This window comes from Chroicocephalus ridibundus, chromosome 3, assembly GCF_963924245.1.
Source record: "Chroicocephalus ridibundus chromosome 3, bChrRid1.1, whole genome shotgun sequence".
Taxonomy (NCBI): Eukaryota; Metazoa; Chordata; class Aves; order Charadriiformes; family Laridae; genus Chroicocephalus; species Chroicocephalus ridibundus.
In genome coordinates, this window is record NC_086286.1 from 28,387,280 (window position 1) to 28,406,660 (window position 19,381).

General features: G+C 40.4%; 1 long non-coding RNA gene across 1 annotated transcript in view; it reads left to right on the top strand.

Annotated features, from left to right (window-relative positions):
- LOC134512804 (uncharacterized) overlaps positions 1-19,381 on the top strand; it is a 127,773-nt gene that overhangs the window by 66,088 nt on the left and 42,304 nt on the right. The window contains exons 10-11 of the long non-coding RNA XR_010070246.1: positions 14,643-14,725; positions 14,871-15,993. This is a non-coding gene — a long non-coding RNA (uncharacterized LOC134512804). The remainder of the gene's footprint in view (positions 1-14,642; positions 14,726-14,870; positions 15,994-19,381) is intronic.

The following is a 19,381-nucleotide window of genomic DNA, read 5'->3' on the forward strand; positions in this document are numbered from 1 at the left end:
TTTGGCTTGTGTGACATCACAGACTAGTGTTTAACCTCGGATCAAAAAACTTGGAATTTGTTGTCCTAAATGACTTTAAATCCAGCTAATTATTTTGACCATATCTTGGTTATTAACTCTAGTTAGCAAAATGAAACGTAATTTGTGTTCTTCTAGCTTTGGGAGTGTTTCCAACCAATAAATCTGTAGCACAGACCACAAATTTGTGTTGTTTCAGTGGCACAGAGATCATTTTCCTTTTATTTCAACCCCTAGATAGCCATTTGGGACTACCAGACTATAGGTCTTATAAATTAGAGGACTATGAATTGCCAGGAAAGTTCTGTTTTATGAATAAAAATAAAGCCACCATTACAAAAAGAAAACTCTACCCTGCCAGACAAATCAAGATAACCCTCTTCAGTTGGCATTTGGCTGTAAACTAGTTGTATCATGTATTACAAATAATCCCTTGCATAAACAAGTTGATAACAATTGAGTAAATGTTGGTCTGAAGTATCTTAGATGATGATTTGTGAAGCCTTTTGCTGTAACAATTTTGAATTACTTAGAATTAAATGTCGTTTCATTTACTAATGTGTTTGACTGGTTTGGTTTTGTTGTAGTGAAACAGAGAAGATAGAAGTGTATTTTTTTTCTGCACAGGGCATGTAACAGCATAATTTTTGAAGTTTATTTAATTTAGACCAGCTACAGAATGTATTCATCATTGTGGAAACACAGTGTTAATGAAAAAAATTCTCTAAGTCAATGTACAGCAAGTTGATGGTCTCTTTCAGAAACGCCCACTGCATGTTGAGGAAGCATCTGGTGCAACTTGGATGTTTTTTGTCAGTGATTTTAATCGCCAAATGTGCAAAAGAGCTTACTGCAAATATTTCATGATTTTTGCTGATGGAAGTTACAGATGTGAATTGAGAGACTGGAACCAAGGGAGAGATTTTGGCTATTTGGAGCCTGAAGTGCATTATAGTATGTGGAACCTGTGTGCTTCTCCTGTCCCCCTTCTCATTCCTTCCCTCACACGCTCTTGGAACTGCAGCAGGAAGAAGGCTTCCCTCTTGGGAAGCATCAGTGATCCTTTTCCTTTGCAGACAGGGAATTTCTTGGAAGACAGACAGCTATGTTCCTCCCTCCTTTGAAGTTCTGGCTTGGCCTGGCCTGCTGCACTTTCCTCCTGGTAATATTTGTCCAGTTCTTTATTGGGATGATGCTGAAAGCGACCTTGCAGCAATAGTTCTCACTGAGATGAGTGTTTATATCGCAGACCTTAAAAAGACCACACTAGATCAGATAAATGTCACGTTGTCTATTCTTTTTGGGAACATTGTGAACTAGAATAGTTTGAAAAATAAAAAAAGGAACTGGGAGTCCAGTATTATCAGATGATCTTATGATCTGGGATGGTAAGGAGCAGCATTAAGGTGTCTGTGCGTTAACTTCTCCTACCAGAAGCTGCTCCAAAAAGTCACATTTACAGGCAATGCCATAGTTCTACGTAAAGTTCTGAGAAAGAGAGCTCAGTAGCTCAGAGAGAAAGGGAGGAAGGTGATGGCAGAATAAAACAATGAAAAATAAAAATGAGATAATTGTTATTTTCTCACCTTAGATGTTTTGGTTTTATTGATTATTGACCATGTCAAATTACTGATGTCATTTCCATGCATCCCAGCTCCTCTTCTCATAGTAACCGTTACTGTATTCCAAAGGAAAAAAACAGCGTGGGGGCAGTAAGCAACTTGTTGACAAAACAAGTAAGGTTCTCATTAGAGAGGGAAACATTCTCTATCGTTTAGAGTGAAATTTAAGTCTACCAAATGTCTTCAAATGTCACCATGTGTTCATGGTGACTATTCTCTTGGAAGGCATAGCATTTGTCTGATCAAGGGCCGAGTTGCTTTGTCATGTGGTTGGCATTACACCATGGATGTTCAAGTTACTGATAACGCTCTTCAGATGCATATAGAGATTTGGTGTAGTTGGCCTAGACTTGCACTAAATGTCAGGTGCCACAGAGTGGCTTCGTCTTGGGAGAAAAGCAATGACCAAACTGCTGAAATGAAGGAACAAAGCAATTGTAGGAAAAAATGGTATGTAGAAAGGTGATGTTGCTGGAGCTTCTATTAAAAAGGTAGACATTCGACATTTATCAGATAAAATGAGATTCACTATATGTAGAGTTCTACAAAGAAATCAACACCACTGTCTGTGAAAAGCATTGCACTGGTGTCAAAGGAGAAATTTATAAAACTGGTGAACTAGAAGCATTACTCCCTGGGCTGGCAACTACAGGCTTAAATGAAACATTTGCTATAATTTACCAAATGATGCTATGATTTGCTATGATTTAGCCCTCCAGAGGTCTGGAGCACCTCTGTTATGAGGACAGGCCGAAAGAGTTGGGGTTGTTCAGCCTGGAGAAGAGAAGGCTCCAGGGTGACCTTATAGCAGCCTTCCAGTACCTAAAAGGGGCCTACAGGAGAGATGGGGAGGGACTCTTTATCAGGGAGTGCAGCGATAGGACAAAGGGTAACAGTTTTAAAGAGGGGAGATTTAGATGAGATATTAGGAAGAAATTCTTTACTGTGAGGGTGGTGAGACACTGGAACAGGCTGCCCAGGGAAGCTGTGGATGCCCCATCCCTGGAAGTGTTCAAGGCCAGGCTGGATGGGGCTTTGAGCAGCCTGGTCTGGTGGGAGGTGTCCCTGCCCATGGCAGGGGGTTGAAACTAGATGATCTTTAAGGTCCCTTGCAACCCAAACCATTCTATGATTTCTTCAAGAAATGTCAGGTATAAAGAAAAATTATTCTAAGATTAAAAAGGTAGAGGGACAACAGAGTATGAAATTAGAGTATTTAATATGGTTACTTATGGTGGGAACTTGAGAGAGGGCAAATAAATTGTGAAAAGACAAGTAGAAGCCTATTAGAGCAAGCAACCAAGTGCGGTCCAATTTGAAGAATGGACATTGTCTATGGGGATATGGTCGGGCTGAGCAGAATGGAATAACAGTATCAAGGTCTGAAAGAACAATGACACCGCGTTGTTCCTGAGATCTGCAAATCTGCTTCAGATCAAAAGAAAAACAGGCCTGCTAGCACACGGACTAGTAGGAGAATATTTTATACCTTGATTTTCTAACTAGAACTCATCTGCAATTACATTTCTCATTTCTGTGGTATTTTCAGCCAGTAAAGCAGCCACTTGTCTAGCAGTGCCTATAACCCTGCATCAGTCTCCAGCACTGGACTCCCCCAAGAGAGGACCCTGAAAGCAATTCAGCCACGCAGCAAAAGTACGTAATGTGCGACTACCTGGGTTGGAGATGCCCTGAGTTAGTTTCCCAGATTACCACCACGTGGGGTGGCCAGAGGTAGCGCAGGCCAACTCCCCTGCAAGAATCTGCCCTCTGACTCAGGCTGGTGGCTCCAGATGGATGGCGGAATGTAGCTGTGGTCACCATGTGTCACAGGGTCAGTGTGCCTGGCAGAGCGTGACAGCACACGGCCAGTCAGCTCTTCTCCTCCAACTGCCCCACCACGTGCTCCCACCCCACACTTCTGCTCAAGGGCAAATCTGACGCGGCTATGCACAATGCTGAGCACACGGGCAGTTATTACGAGAGCAGTTAACGCTCTGAAACGTTACTCCTGAGCTTGCCTTGTGGTATCTTCTCTGTGCTGTCACACCGTGTTCAGTGTTTTACTGACACTTGAGGATTTTGGAGAAGCGTGCAGTAATTACTGTGTATTATTATAATCTGCGTTTCTGATATGTAGCTTACCATAAAACGCCTCTTAAACAATTTCTTGTTTTTTCTTGAAGGGTTGCTGCAAATGACATCATTTGTGTGTGAACTTCAGTTGGATATGGTAACACCTTGTAAAGTACTTTAACAAGACAGAAATGCGTAAATAAAGTTTGGGTTTGGTTTCAAAGATCTTCCCTTTAGGAGACTGTAGTAAATTCAGCCCCCAGATTGACACCCTTTTCTCTGTATAAATTTAGTTTTCCAGGGCTAACATTTCTTTGTGGTGCAATTTAATTGCTTTACAAGGAAAGACTACAATAGCGCTATATATCTACAGTGGCTTTCCCTAGCTTTTGGAAAGTATATGGTTTTACAATTAGGCAACAGGGATGCTCTAGTCTGTCATGTATTTGGGTTTGTTAAATCCATTAGCAAGCAATAAAATCTCTGGTATTCAATCTTTTTCACTATTTATATCTTATTTTTATCCCACCCTTTCACCCTTGGCTTTGATTTTCTTTCACTTTTGCCATTTTATTTACAGCCACTAAACAGAAAGGATGCCACTCCTGCTTCACAGCTCAGCAGACAGGTACCGGTGAATCACCGCGCTGGGCCATGCCTATTCAGCCTCTGCTGCCTGTGCAGTTTTTCATAACTGAGCTTTCTCCGTCACACCTCTAAAGCCCCTCTGAATGCAGTCTGTCCAATAAGGCCAGGCTCTTAAAATGGGTGCGAGTGCTACAGGTTTCCTGTATTTTTCTGGTTTCAATGCTTTAAGCACAACTGTTTTTCACAATATCCTTCTTTAACCCAATGTACTCCTGCAGTCTCCGGCTCAATGTAATCCTTCAAGTGCTGGGCAGGGCCTAGGATTCCCATGTGGTTCACTGAGATGTCAGTGTATTTTCAAGGCCCAAACTGAGGGTTTGTTTTAAAAAAAATTAAAATAATTAAAAAAAAAAAAGAGAGACAGGCTAGAACTGTGTACACACTTCAGAAGTATGTGTATGGAAAGCAAGACTCCTAACTAAAAGTCTTCATAATTCCTTTTCCCCATGTTCTGACTAATCCTGGACAGGATTACACAACACGGGGATGTCTCATGTGTAGGGTTTAGTTTTATGAGATCAGGGCAATGTTTATCCTCACTCAATAGGCAAGAAAGGGAAAGGACCTCACCCTGTTAGTCACCACGGTGGTTAGAACATTTGCTAGTTGTGGCTGGGCAGGAATGATGCACAAAGCCTGCTCCCTGTGAACGTGTTAGCCACTGGACTGGTTATGGGGAGTGGTGTCCTTTGCCACAGCCTATTGTGTAATGGGTAAACTTGGTTTTCCATCAGTTAGAAACTCCTCTCTGGAATGAAGCAGACCTCTAACAAAAACTTCTCTGCCTTGAGCAATTGCAGATGACATCCACATTGATACCGAGGAGAAAAAGCTGAAAGAGGTCCTAGGGTAGCATCCAGAATTTGCTTGGGCAGGCTTCAGAATGAAATCTCTGGAGAAAAAAAGGAGACCTGTGTGGATATTTTGGTGAATCTAAAATCTTACAAAGAAAAAGCAGAAAAATCACAAGGCAGGTGAAGCCCAAAGCCTGCCATTTGTTTTGTGGCAGTCTTGAGTCCTGATGATGCCTGGCGTTTGGAAGGATGTGTAGGAACTGGAGGAGCTACCATCACTTGGAGAGAGTTTGGAAGTGTTCACTGAGAGTCCACAGCGTGCAGAAGGGGGGGTGATAAAAGTGCCAGTAAACAAGACGAGCTCCTCGGGGGAGCACTGAACACCAGCACAGCAGGTAAATTAATCTGGAAACAATTTGCTAGCTGTTGGCTGGGGGTATGACTAACGCAAGGACTGAATACAGAGGCAAGAGCTTCTTTTCAGCCAGACCATGTAGCAGCATAAAATATGATGTAGGAGCCTCCTCCGAGTCTGAAGTGGACACAAAGCTGGTACACAAAGCAGAATACAGATTGAGAAATACCACTCTGTGTTTAACTCGGCTATGTTTGTTGGTGGGGCAATTTTAGAGGACTGGAACACTTTTAGTTTGGATGTAGACAGTGTGATGATGGGATACACATACTGGGCTTTCAGGAAAGGCTGTAGGCAACAAGACGTGAAACAGAAACACAAGATTTACAACTAAGGGTTTTACAGCATATAAGGGTAAAAAAAATTATGAGGATAAAATTTGCAATTGTATATTTGGGGAAAAAGCATCTTTTACTAGATCAAAACCACATCAACCACATCAAGAGGGCATGCTTACTGGAAAGACAGGGGACTTAACCTACTAAAGCCTTTGAACTCATCTTTCAGGTAACAGGGATGCTCCCATCAGGGTACTAAGTGGTCTGAGGAATGAGTTTGTCTCTAGAAGACTTCCTTTTCTATAGAGGTGGGGTTTGTAAAAAGCCTGGTAGGTGCGTTGCGCAGAGCTCATAGACCAAGTAGCCAAACTGTGGTGTCACGGTGGCAAATTTGGCTCCACTGGCTACAGAAATGGAGTGACTGGGCTTAACTCGTTAGCATGGTGTGGGGGTTTCTGAGGTCCAGGCTTGCTTAGAGGACTGCTCCTGAGAGCTGAGCTGGGCCTTTTAGGCCTTTCCTTCACCTGCTGAACTTCTGGTGACATGGCAGTGCCCACGCACAGAAGCATTGCCTGAAACCCCTCCCCTGCATGACCGGTGAGAGTCCCAGCCCTGTCCATGCGGGAAGCAATCCGGTGTGTCAAACGGCAACCCGGCAGCTTGCTTCCCTCCTGCAAGGCAGGGCGTGCAGCACGTACATGATGGGCTCAGCTCCCCTGTGGGGCAACCTCAGCTTTCAGGACTGTTACTTTTCAGGTTACAGTGAGTTCAATGAGATTTAAGGTGACTGTTTCACTCCAAGCTGCTGATGAACTGGCAACTGCTATCTTGATGATGTGTTTGTGATTATCCTACTGAGAGTTTAAATTTATTTTATTTTTGCTGGTTGATATTTGCTGTCCCAGGGGCAGGGCATTACATTGTATGCTCTGTGTACGACATTATGGTTACTCTTCAAATATGTAAATAGAAAGAAGTTATTTCTCTTAGATCTCTAGCTATTAGGACTCATTTTTAATGCTACATACATTTGCTACACTTCCCTTGGTTTTTGAAGCCCCTATTCTCAAATCTCAGTCTTTATTTACAAGTGTTATTAGAGTTGATAGCTTGTAAAAAAAAAATAATAAAATTATAAATTGTTTTTGCTGACTAAAGCAATGTCCCTAAGCACAGCAGATAGATTCTTTTCAATGATGTGTTCAAAAACCTTCAGGGACTGCTTGGTTTTTCTACGTACTATTATTAATGCTGTAGTTTTGTTATCAAGACTGTCAGTTTCTTCTTGCAGCAAACCTTTATTACAAGGCTGACCCACCTAACACCTCCCTATTAGTAACAGAAACAAATAAGAGTTGATTGTTCAGCTGCTGTCATTTAAAAAGACTAAATCAACCTGCCACAAAAGAATAATTCCCTCTGGTAACTTTATCCATTTGCCCTTGGTGGTGACACTGTGGATACCACCCTGGTTGAACTATATAGAGAAGCACTTTGAAATATATAGCTTTGCACAATGTTGTAATTGAAAAAAATTGAAAAGCCATACATGGTTCAGTAATCTGAAAAGAATGCAAAGGTTCAGTTCTAATTGCTTTGCACAATTTAATACCATTTTGCTCCGCTTTCCAAATGGGTTTATTCTGCTGTTCGACGTATATCTATTATATAATTTGGCAGCATTGCCTATATACAGGCAGCACTGTTTTTTTTAAAAGGATATGTCAGCATTTTAATTTTATGTTCTGACCACATTTTAAAAAGACTTACCTAACCAAATGACCCACTCCAGGTGTTTGCTACTCCAGCGAGAAGGGTGGCTGCTCCTCCAGTGTCCTGAGAAGGGTTCAGTAACCTGTGAGATGAGTTAAGGCCCTGACTTTAAGCTTAGTAATTAAAGCAGTCTTTCTCCTATTGTGTCTTGGAATCAAGTCTCTAAATTCTCTTTGGATTGGGGAAGCTTTAAAAGCTGTCATGAAATATGTGCTTTTCATAATTTACTTTGTAACATTCACTCAGATTGGCTTCTATTTATTTTACATACCATTCTTCTAGGCGTTTCTGGATATTAAAGCTGGTATACTGCCTATCTGTGAAAAGCAGCTATGCTGAAATCTAAGGACAGATGACTCTGAACAGACAGTCATCAGAATGGAACTTCATCTTTAACTTACAATTCCTTTTTTTTTTTAAACACATGACATTATTTTAGTGTCACATTTTGCTCTTAGTGCATTCCTCACATAAATCCCACATAAAATATGACCATGCCTGAGACTACTTTTTTTTTTTGGCAGATAAGTTTATCTAAAGAATTGTTAATAGTATTAATATCTATAAATACCACAAAGACTAAATCACCATGCATCTTTCTAAAGCAAATTATCTTACTACTGATAGGGATGGTAATAAAAGTTAGTTAAGATGTAATTCAGAATATATATGTATTTTTATATATATTTCAAGCCTTTTCTTCCAACTAAGTAGAGGATTCTTTCAGTTGATGGGGTTTTGCATCTGCTTGTTTTAAGGTTTCTGTGTTGGTTTTATAATGATACAAATGAAAAAAGAGTCATACTGGGACTTAAAGCAGGCAACACCAATAGGGTCGAATTGTTAAAAAGCTTAGGAAAAAAACTTGCAATATTTTCAAGGTCTGTATAGATGTATATATGCAAAAGGCATGAATATAAATACAATCACACATTTCATGTGTGCCAAAATGTATGCTAGTAAATATTACAGTGCTTTTGGGAGGCTTATTGGAAACACAATCCCAGATGAGGGAAGTGTATGAGAATAAGTATATTGTCAGACTATCAGGATGTGAACTGCACAATGGAACAGAATGAACAGCAGAGAGAAGCAGCTTTCTTCTAAAAAGTAAATTTAAAATCAAGTACATCTTCTCCATTTGTGGTGGGAAAATCAAAGACAAATGGAGATAAATTAATAAATGAAGATACGCTGAGGTAAAAACAATTGATAGTTGAGACAGCTGAGATTGAAACTGCTTTTGGATGTCACTTAGTGGCATTGCACAATGTTCTTTGTTCTAGGGCAAGCAGGCTTTAGAAAGCCTGTAGGAGATAGGAAGTTTGTCTGGAGTTTCTAGATGTCTAGAGTCTATTTTGTATATACGTCACTCTCCACGTAGTGCTAGATGTAAATTCTTGAAGCATACTAACTTTCAGCATATTTGTATCCCAATGATATTGGCTTTTATTATTCAAGAATTAAAGTCTTTTATGCAAACTACTTTCTGATTACCTATCAGTACGTTAATTATAGGGCATTATTCCGTTTTTAAGAGAGTATTTCTTAAAATTAAGCTAGCCAACGGTAATTTTGTCTCTCTTGCCTATTTTGACTAGTCCTGCAAACAGTTTGGAACTGATCACTCAGATCTTGGCCAAGCAATGGTCAGGTCCCGACTGCTTTCTGTGGAGGCAGGTGTGGAGTCCACTGAAGATTATTTCACTATAGCTGAAAAAAGAAGCATTGAATTGGGAATCAATAATAAGAATGAAAGAGTTAACTTCTACGGTTTCACTGCCGCTCTGCTGTTGCAGGGACATTATTAACAAAGGCTGGATTGTTGTTTTGGCTACAAGTATTAAGTACAAAAGAACTTTATGAAGGTCCCAGACACAGACTGGCATTTAGACCGACTGTCCTTTTCCAAAGCAGCTTTTCTATTAAATGAGTCCATTATTAAAACATGGCAGCTTTAATTAAATCTCTATAATCTCCCATCAGGAAAATGGCATTAGCCTCCTAGCCAGGAAAATATGGTAAGTCCAAACAGTATTCCTGTTATTAGCGCTTGATTGTCTGTTGGAGCGTTTGATCAAAGGCATGGAGATTTTGATGTTGTTTTACAGTAAGGCTGGCCCGATGTACTCAGGAGTGCGTGTATGTATGGTGGGGGTTTATAACAATTGCAACTCTTTCTGAATACTGGACTCAAATCCTAAAGGCTGCACAGAATACTCCTCTTGTACTGGCCTGGCTCCTCCTTGTGTGGTGCAGCTGCGTCACTACAGAAGTGCTTCAACTAGCTGAATTTATTGGCACATGAGAAAAAAGAGGAGCGTGTAAGACGTGTTTACAAAACATAGATGTGTCTTCCCCTAAGGGCTGTAGTGCCGGGAATTGTAGGTATATACAAAAATAAAATTATTATTTAATTTCCTTTTTGGTTAGATTATGCTAAATAACTTGATTTAAAATCACACCTTTAAATACACCTCACCTTTAAACGTGAGATCAGAAACATCTCTAAAGGATTTCGCCCATCTCTCCGGATAAAAGCACTAGAGATACAGAGCTGGTAAATAACAATAATTGATGTGGTTGTTTAATGAATGGATTTGTCTGCATGTTTCTGTCCAACTTAGCTTTAAGATTTATGCTTAATTCTTGTCTATTCTCCACTTTTGTGCAGGTGACATAGTGACAGCAGATTGAGATGGGGGGTGGTGTGCAGGAGATCTGTTTGCACAGTGTCCGAGTACACACTACCATGGAGAAGTACTCAGGTTGTCTGTGTCATCAGATGAGCTAATTCTTTCTTCTAGGGAAAGGCAACAGAAGAAAAGATCATGGGGCTGCTTGTGCTGGAAGTCCACTTGTCACTTACTTGTCCATCATCGCTTCCCTTCCTGCTCCCACTGAAATCACTGACAGCTGCTATTGACTTCAGGAGAATGAGCATGAAGTCCCCTGTGACAAATATGAAAATGATGGTAGTCCTAGACTTCTGAGTTTTATAGGAATGCAATTATCTTAAATATGGGCTGTTACTACCACCACAAAAAAAAGGAGGAGGGATGCAATTACCCAGAGAACATGTGGCATGCTTTTCATTGATTAGACTGTCCTGTTTGATTAAATTCCTCAGTATTTTTAATTTTCTAGCCCTAATTGCTGCCTTACATCTTTCTTGGGTCCCTTTGTTCTAACTCATCTGCTTTCAGGTCCAGATTTATTTTTTCAATGCATTCATATTCTCCACAAACGTATCCTGTCATTATGTGTTTTATCTGTCTCTGCAGATGGTTATTTGACAGAAACTTTCCATCGACTCCAGAGAATGGGTCCTGTAAATACCCTTTGTGGTTCTCAGGCGGAGAACTTGCAAAATGGAATTGATTAAAAGGTCACAAAACATTACTGCTGCAATGTCTGAATTGCTCCATCAAAGTGGTAGTGTGACAAATGTGTGCAAATCTTTTCAACGGTCTAGTCTGGATTTTAAAAAATTGTTGTATCTTTCAGATCAGCTTTCTGATGTTTCCCAATGAGAGAAACACTTTCAAATTATAGATACAAACTAGTCTCTCCTCTTACACTAGTGTCAATTAGTAGTAACTCTGGAGGTAATGAGGTTCCCTGACTCTGAGTTACAGTAGGATTGAGATTTATCTGTTTCCCAAATTCTGTCTCTCAGTTGTTCCAAATAGCCATTTTGAAAGCAACAGCTTTATTAGTGTAACTAGCTAGGGAGAGACTTCTTGCAGAAAGTGCAAGTAAGCACCTGGGTTACTGAGTAAATACCTGGGACTTTCAACGTCAGAATGACTGATGGGGAGCCAGTGAGTATAAGTAATTCTAGACTTGTTTCACATATAGTACCTGACACAGGAGAAGAAGTAGCTATATGTCCTCTCCTGCTCAGAAAGTCATAGAAGGCCAACAAAGTCTCAAAGTTGTGATGATACTAATTTATAAGGATATCTTGGCCAGGGCTTGGCAAAAGGCTCATTCTCAGCTTATCTTCACGGCAGTCTTTACCATCTTGTTATCTAGCTATCCTACATCAGGAATATAAATTTGCCCCTCACCATTCAAAATAAATATACCACAAATAATTATTAGCCACCGTGTCTAGTTATCTGCGTTAAATCCCAATGGAGACAACATAATTGTAACTTGTATTGTCAGCTAGGTAAACCCCATATGGTGCCTCCTCCTCCTGGTTTTTCTATCAGCCAAACCTCACTGATCTGATGTGTACACTCCATGGTAGAACACAAACCTTTCCTCCCTGCTGAAGGCAAAGCCTCAATGTGAATAACCTCTGTGTCTCTCCATTCACTTGAGACTAGAGAGAGAGAATTTATGTCTGTCTGCAACATCATTAGTGAATTGGGCACTTGAACTAAGCTTCAGGGACTTGAATAGGGAATTGTTTCTACCTTTCTTTATGTGCTCTTGTATAAGCAGAACTTCTTTTGGGATGTAGTGAGTCAGTTTGTCTCACTCTTGGTTTAGGTAAGCAGTCACTAGGCAGATGGGCATCAAACTGGGAACTGTCTTCTTGAAAGTTTGTGCACATATTCTTTGCAGAGTTTATAAGTGGTTTGGGTGGATTTCATAATGGACTTTACACAGGAGTTTGAGGTAAGTTTCTTTCAACTTCTGCTCAGGTTCACGGCATGGTTGAGGTTGTAAGGGACGTGTAGAGGTCATCTGGTCGAACCATCCTGCTCAAGCAGGGCCACCTAGAGCCAGTTGCCTAGGACCATGTCCAGACAGCTTTTGAATATCTCCAAAGAGGGAGACTCCACAACCTCTCTGGGCAACCTGTGCTAGTGCCTGGTCACCCTCACAGTAAAAAAGTGATTCCTGATGTTCAGAGGGACGCTCCTGTGTTTCGGTTTGTGCCCATGGCCTCTGGTCCTGTCACTGGCCACCACTGAAAAGAGGTTGGCTCTATCTTCTTTGCATCCTCCCATCAGGTATTTATTTGTACACATTGACAAGATCCTTGATCCTCTCAGAACAGCAATTTCAAAAGGAACAGGATTTGTGAGCAAAAATCAGTTTGCCTATGGGTTTGAACAAAGCTGCTTTTGCATGAGTTCTGGAAGTGGAGTACCTATATCTGTAGGATGTGTGGATGTGGTGCCTAACCTCCACTCCGTAATCTGCAACCATTTGCAGAGTTGCCTTTCCATCACAAAGGAGTGCTTCGCTGCATGGGCAACAGAGCTGACGGGCACACGCACAGTGAATTTCAAGTACATTGTCACATGCGGGGTGAGGGGAAAGATGATAATGGAGAGCAGCCACTAAGCACTCAATTACTTTGTCTGACTAGTAAAGAGTGATGTGCCAGATGACCTGTTGTGGTGGGCAGATGGCAAGAGCCTGGGTTGTAGGACGATAAGGAATGTCTTATTGAACGAGACAAGTGGCATCGTTTCTTGAACAATGAGAAGTATTCAACATGTGACATGATTCTTCAGAAACTTGTGGAGGTAGATGGTGTTATTGCAGTTTATCTAAATTATTTGGATGACAAAAAGTATTTACAAATAAATGTGACTTTGCATAATCTTAAAGCAATATATAGAGATGGTAGAAATATTGCAGTTCAGTAGAAAAGAAAAACTGAATTGTAAATGACAGGACAGTCCCAGTTCTGTATTTTGCAGTGTCTAATGAAACGACAGATGCAGTACAATCTATTATAGATGGCAAATGTCAAAGATAGAATATGGTACTACATAATTCTCTCACGCACTTCTAGGTTCTCATAAGAATTAATTCATTTTTCTTTCCCAGACTATTACTTCATAGCAACATTTGTGATTTCTCATATAATAATATTGCTTCAAAAAAAGTTCCTTTGGATAAGTGTAGGCTGTGAAGTAACACATTGCCAAGTTAGAAAATACATCTTTTCAAAATGAAGTCCTGTAACAGGAGAAAATAAACAAACAATACTAAGGAGCAACTGCCAGAGTGGTTCACCAAATTCTGTCACCACTGGAGAGCGAGACAAATCTTTTTCTTTTGTAGTTTTTCCTGGCTAGCAAGAAGAGCTGGACACAAAAGCTTCCCTGGGTCTCTTTGGTCAGCTCTTACATTGCCATGTACTGGTACCAGGTCTGCTCATAGAATGTGTTGGGTTGGAAGGGACCTTTAAAGGCCATCTAGTCCAACCCCCCTGCAGTAAGCAGGGACATCTTCCACTAGATCAGGTTGCTCAGAGCCTCATCAAGCCTGGCCTTGAATGTCTCCAGGGATGGGGCCTCCACCACCTCTCTAGGCAACCTGTGCCAGTGCCTCGCCACCCTCATTGTGAAGAACTTCTTCCTAATGTCTAATCTAAACCTGCCCTGCCCTAGTTTAAAACCATTGCCCCTCGTCCTGTCGCTACATGCCCTTGCAAACAGCCCCTTCCCAGCTTTCTTGTAGGCCCCCTTCAGGTACTGGAAGGCTGCTGTAAGGTTTCCCTGGAGCCTTCTCTTCTCCAGGCTGAACAACCCCTACTCTCTCAGCCTGTCTTCATAGGAGAGGTGCTACAGCCCTTTGATCATCTTTGTGGCCCTCCTCTGGACCCACTCCATGTCCTTGTGCTGAGGGCTCCAGAGCTGGACACGTAACTGGTGGCCTGTACACTCATGCTAACTCCTAACTTTGTGCCTGGCTGTTCTTGCAAAAAACTCAGTGTCTGCCCAAATAGATGGGCAGTGCACCTGCATGTATCTTAACGTGCAGGTCCTTACCTTCTTTTTACTCTGTTTAATGTTCCTGCTAGAAATTTAAATCTTCTCTTTTGGATTTACAGTGCGGGAAGCTTGAGCATGGGAAAGAAAAACATAAGCATGTAAACAGGCAATGCATTGTAATCTAGGTGCTGAAGCATGGCTGTCATCCCTCCAGTTCACCTGCTAAAACAAGCTCTGGTGGTGCTCAGATGTCACATATGGCTGTTGCGGCTTTGCCAGCGGCGTTGGTCTGCCCTCATAACGTTCGTGTTCTGTTGTTGTTTTGGCAGGCTACTAACATTTTCCTGAGGAAGGAACACATCATACAAGGGAAGGAAAAACAATGAATTCAAGAGCATTGAGCTACTTAAAAGTAAGGTTCGCTGCCCCCTCCCCCACAATACGTTGCTGTGAGTAAAGCGTCAGCACCAGTGTTATGTACAGCAGTTGCAGGGGAGGGCTGTCACTTCTCATTATGTAGAAACTGAGCAAATGAATTGCATTACTTCTTCAAACAGTCTTCTGAAATCCGGCTGTCGAACAGAACAAGAGGCACCAGTGCAGCTACAGACTTTCACATGGTTTGAATTGAAGCAGTCGTCTTTCCTCCGCTCTCCCTGCAGCATCAAGGAGTGACAGTGTTGGTGGACTAGCAGGGAAGTACTGAACTGAAATGCACAGTAATTGTGCTCTATGATTTTTTAAAACGAAAATGTGGCTATTTTCAGTCAGTCCAGGACTGAAGTGAAATATTCAGTTAGGAATAAGCCTTACAAATACAAAAATATAAAGGAGACCATAGCATGCACTGGAGATGATAGCCTTTTGTTGGGATTCTGCAATATTGTGGTTCTGTGAAAAGTGTGAAATTTGTGACGGTCGCAGTAAAGTCATGGAATCAGTTTAATGGAAATTCCTGTCACTGTGGAACATTTGTAAAAAAAACTCACCAGACTAGGAGTTCCCATGTGTTGGAAAATTTAATTCTTATGATGCTCTACTGCCATTTATGTTTCCTTAATGAATTACCACTCTGCAAATAATAAAGCAGCAGTAGGGTAAAATTCCCTTCAGCCGTAAGAGGGCAATGGGTACAGAAATCCATCATTCTGGTTACGGTGCTAACTTACAAACGATGAAAGTATAATGATTTCTTTACATACACTGTTTGCATGACCCAACTTTTGTTAAATGTGTGCTAAACTGTACTGATATCACAGTTCCTGAAATATAGTATGTGTGACCCAAAGGCAAGGCTATCTATCAGTAGTTTTTCAGATCTGTGGATATTTTGCTTCTGTGGGACTTTGGTGGTCAATGGCAGTTATCTCTATTCCTTTCTTTTGGTCTTTTGCTTAGGGGTTGTGCAGAGCCTCAAACATTTTAAAATAAAGTTTAGCAGAGAGAATCTCTTTTGTAACAGCCACACCGTCTTGCAGCTATAATTTGTGATTAAAAAAATGTGAGAAAATCACTCTGCATATAAAATTCCTTGATATCACATCGTTGTCAGTGTTGGCTTCGTGTTACTGTTATCAGCTTCTTTTCCAGTTTACAGATTAGCAGAGATTGTCTTTTCCAGTGACAGTGGCAAGAGGCTGGGTATGAAACATGACCATGTATGCGTTTAGAAAAACTCAGGTATTTTTGTGTACAGAATATTTATGTTTTAAGTGAAAATGAGAAGAAAGCTGAGATGAGAATAATAGAAATCATTCTTCAATTCAAAAAGCACAAAGACCACTTTATTAAACCTGTGTAAATAACCCCTCCCTTTTACTTAAAGAGAAAAAAACTGAGTACAGCTTCTCTTTTATTGCTCTGATGATGCACAATGCTACAATTTCTTTCCCTAATGATACACTTTTGTACCTACCTGCTCTATTGCTCTGATGATGCATGATGCTGCAATTTCTTTCCCTGCACCTTTGTACTTACCTACTCACGTGCCTGGCAGATTGTGATGTAGAATACAGTTTTATGTTTGTGACTAAAAGCCAAGTTTTAGTTCTTCATGTACTACCTTCTCTGAGGTGTCATGCTCATTCAATAATGCTGTGAACAAATTGCTTCAAGCACGTATTCCTCCTTCTGGTATTATTTACTTTTATTTTGACAAAAAAACTAGAACCAAAGTAGTCTAAAATTCAAGCATGGATTCATTTTCAGCAGGTCAGCCTGTAATAAAAAAAATGTTTAAACTTGTTAGTGAGAGGCATATCAATGAGAGTAAAGGAAGTCCAGAAGGCTAGGAAATTAATTTTATTAATCCAATATGGTGTATATATGCTCTTTCACATGAATTTTAGTTTACTCTGTTTCTAAACCCACTAAATACTGATGAGGGGAATAGCAGTGACTTCTGGATCTACTCCTTTTGTCTCTTTTCTAATATACTGCTGTGGGGTAAAAAACCAGCAGATATGCAATGCCATTGTAGGCACCAGAGACAACAACTTGAAACGCATAATAAAAATTCTCCGTTTATTAGATTTGTCCTTCTGTGATTAAAAACATATCTTAACAGCAGACATCTGTTGGACAACTTACGTGGTTCCTTATTGTCTTGGTATGTGAGAAAATACTGCAGGCTGTATTGCTCAGCCTTGTTAGACCCTAGTACGTTGCGGATGCACAGGAAATTAAGCATATGCTCAGTGGTGGAGTTGTAATAACATGCAAGTTTGGTGTAATCTGTTGAAATGAAAGAGTGCCATTCCTTGTGCTGTGCCCTATGGAAAGTAAAAGGATGAAATGATAGGCGCCCTCTTCCATTGCCTGATTTCATGTGCTATATCTGATTGGCTGTGAATCAAGTTTGACGGAAAAAAAAATAAGCGTGTGATAAGCAGCATGTTAACATGAAAATAATTTTGCAGCTGCTCCTTTGAAGCCTTGTACTATGGCCATTTCGTGAAGAGATCCCTATACAGATCAGTGTTACAGAGCAGAGCACTGCTTTCACTAATTTTCACGAGAGAAGTCAGATTATTATTTTTTCCCCCTCAGTAAACATACTTCTTTGAGGCTTCCTTAAATGGGATATCTCATTCCTTAGTATAAAGACTTTTCTCCCTGTGAGCACAACTAACCCATCTTTTGAAAGGTGACTGCTTTGAAGTCAAAATAGCAAAATAGTACTGTGGGCTGCCAGCATGCAGCAGACTTTGTGTGTAATTTCAAAGCAAAAAAGACCTTCATTGTTATAACAAGGCGTTTGAGAAATATCCAGAGCCAGCTCTGTGTTTTGCAAGTAAATATGCAATGATGCCCATGAAAAAAGTCACCAAGGGCATAATATTTATTTACATACCCATGGTTCACCTGAAATTTGTGTGCTACGAGGGTATCAAAACAGGTAAAAAGTGTTATGAGCTAGATTTCTAAATGTTGAAGACTCGTATGAATAAAAGTATATTTAAATTTATGTTAGAGAAGGTTTAAATCTTCACGTTACAGGACACAAAACAGCCTCTATGGAAGTTTAGTAAGGAACTCATCTTGAGTCTAAATTGAAGTACAGAATTGCTGAAGTACTGGGCTATTTTCCCCCAAATCCAAGTCAAAGATGGACTACATAAGAGCAGTGGCCTACTATTTTGATATGCTATGGTGATTACCACAGATTTGTATCTCCATATACTTCCAGCAGGACATAAATATATCTGTCCTTGCTGACAACCTGGGAGCTGCAGTAACTACTGAATCCTTTTTACAGTGAATACCGTATTTTCAAAGTACTAAGATTCAGAAATGAGGCTGTGTGCCTCTTCGGGATGTAGACAACAATTGAGGTTAAGCCTCTAGAGCCCAGGTCTTGCATCAAGGTATCGTGTTGAATAACATAGGAAATACAGAGGTGAAGGTATGTACTGGACAGTGATCAGTCTAACTTTTTAGGACTGATGATCATTGCTGCCAAAAGGCTCATCAGAGTTAACAAAGTACCAAATAAGTGGTGGCTTCTCCATTTCTTGACCTTCTCAAGTTAACACTGGAGACATATGGAATACCTGTTGCTAAATCTGAATGCGACGGATTCAATACCAGAGCAACTGGGTTAATTCTATGCCCTGTGGTATATATGTCTTAGAGAGCGTGAAAGTCAAACTGAATGATTTTATGATGCTTTCTTGCTGTTTATTGGTAGGTATGAGAAAGGCCCAAGAGAATGCCCTCCCCAGTGGTTGTGTCTGGCTCCAAAGAGTTAATTTCATTTCAGCTGGATTCACCCTGTTAGCTGTATCTAGACAGAGTGATAGAGAAATTCCTTGGAGCTAAGCTGTGAGTGTAATGTGAAGAAAAGTCAACACATGCTATGAGAAATCAGGGATGTCTTTTTCCAGTGTTTAACTTGGTACGTTGTATGAATGAAGAGTTTTCTTTCTGAGACAGTGCAAGTGGTATGGTAACATACACGACAGCGAGCTTTAGGACTTGGCAAGGAGTAAGTGAAAAAGATTGAGAAATTCTCCTCTGGGAAGTGATGAAGAAGAGGCTAATACTAGCAAGTATGGAGAACTTTTATCTGATTTGTAGGACACAGGCTAGAAGCTCCTTTGGGCTATGTTTTACTGAACTGCATGAATTGAAAGGTGCTTATTTTTTATAAGATTTGGAACTTTTCCTTTTCCAAAGTCTTCCAGACAAGTGTTTGATAGCTAACCTGCAACTTTATTACGTGGTACAAATATTATTCCATCCACAAGATTTCCTTTCCCCATGTTTTTGTTTAATTTTCCCTGTGTCTGATTAAGCAGGTGAATTTGTGTACAAGTAGTATATTTTTCTTAAAAAGAAGGCCTTTGATAGTGCTCCGTTCTGACAAACTTAGTAACTGTATATGCTACCTGATGTCAAAACAATTTACCTATTTTTTATAGCTACAGTTAGAGCTGATTTTTATGGTTACTTTAGTCCAAATAAATATTCCTGGCTAAGTGGATCAAGATAAAACCACAATCCGTAGTTGCTTCTTTCAACAAATACCAGATTGGGACAGTCATTTGCCCATTCATGGGGTTTCTGG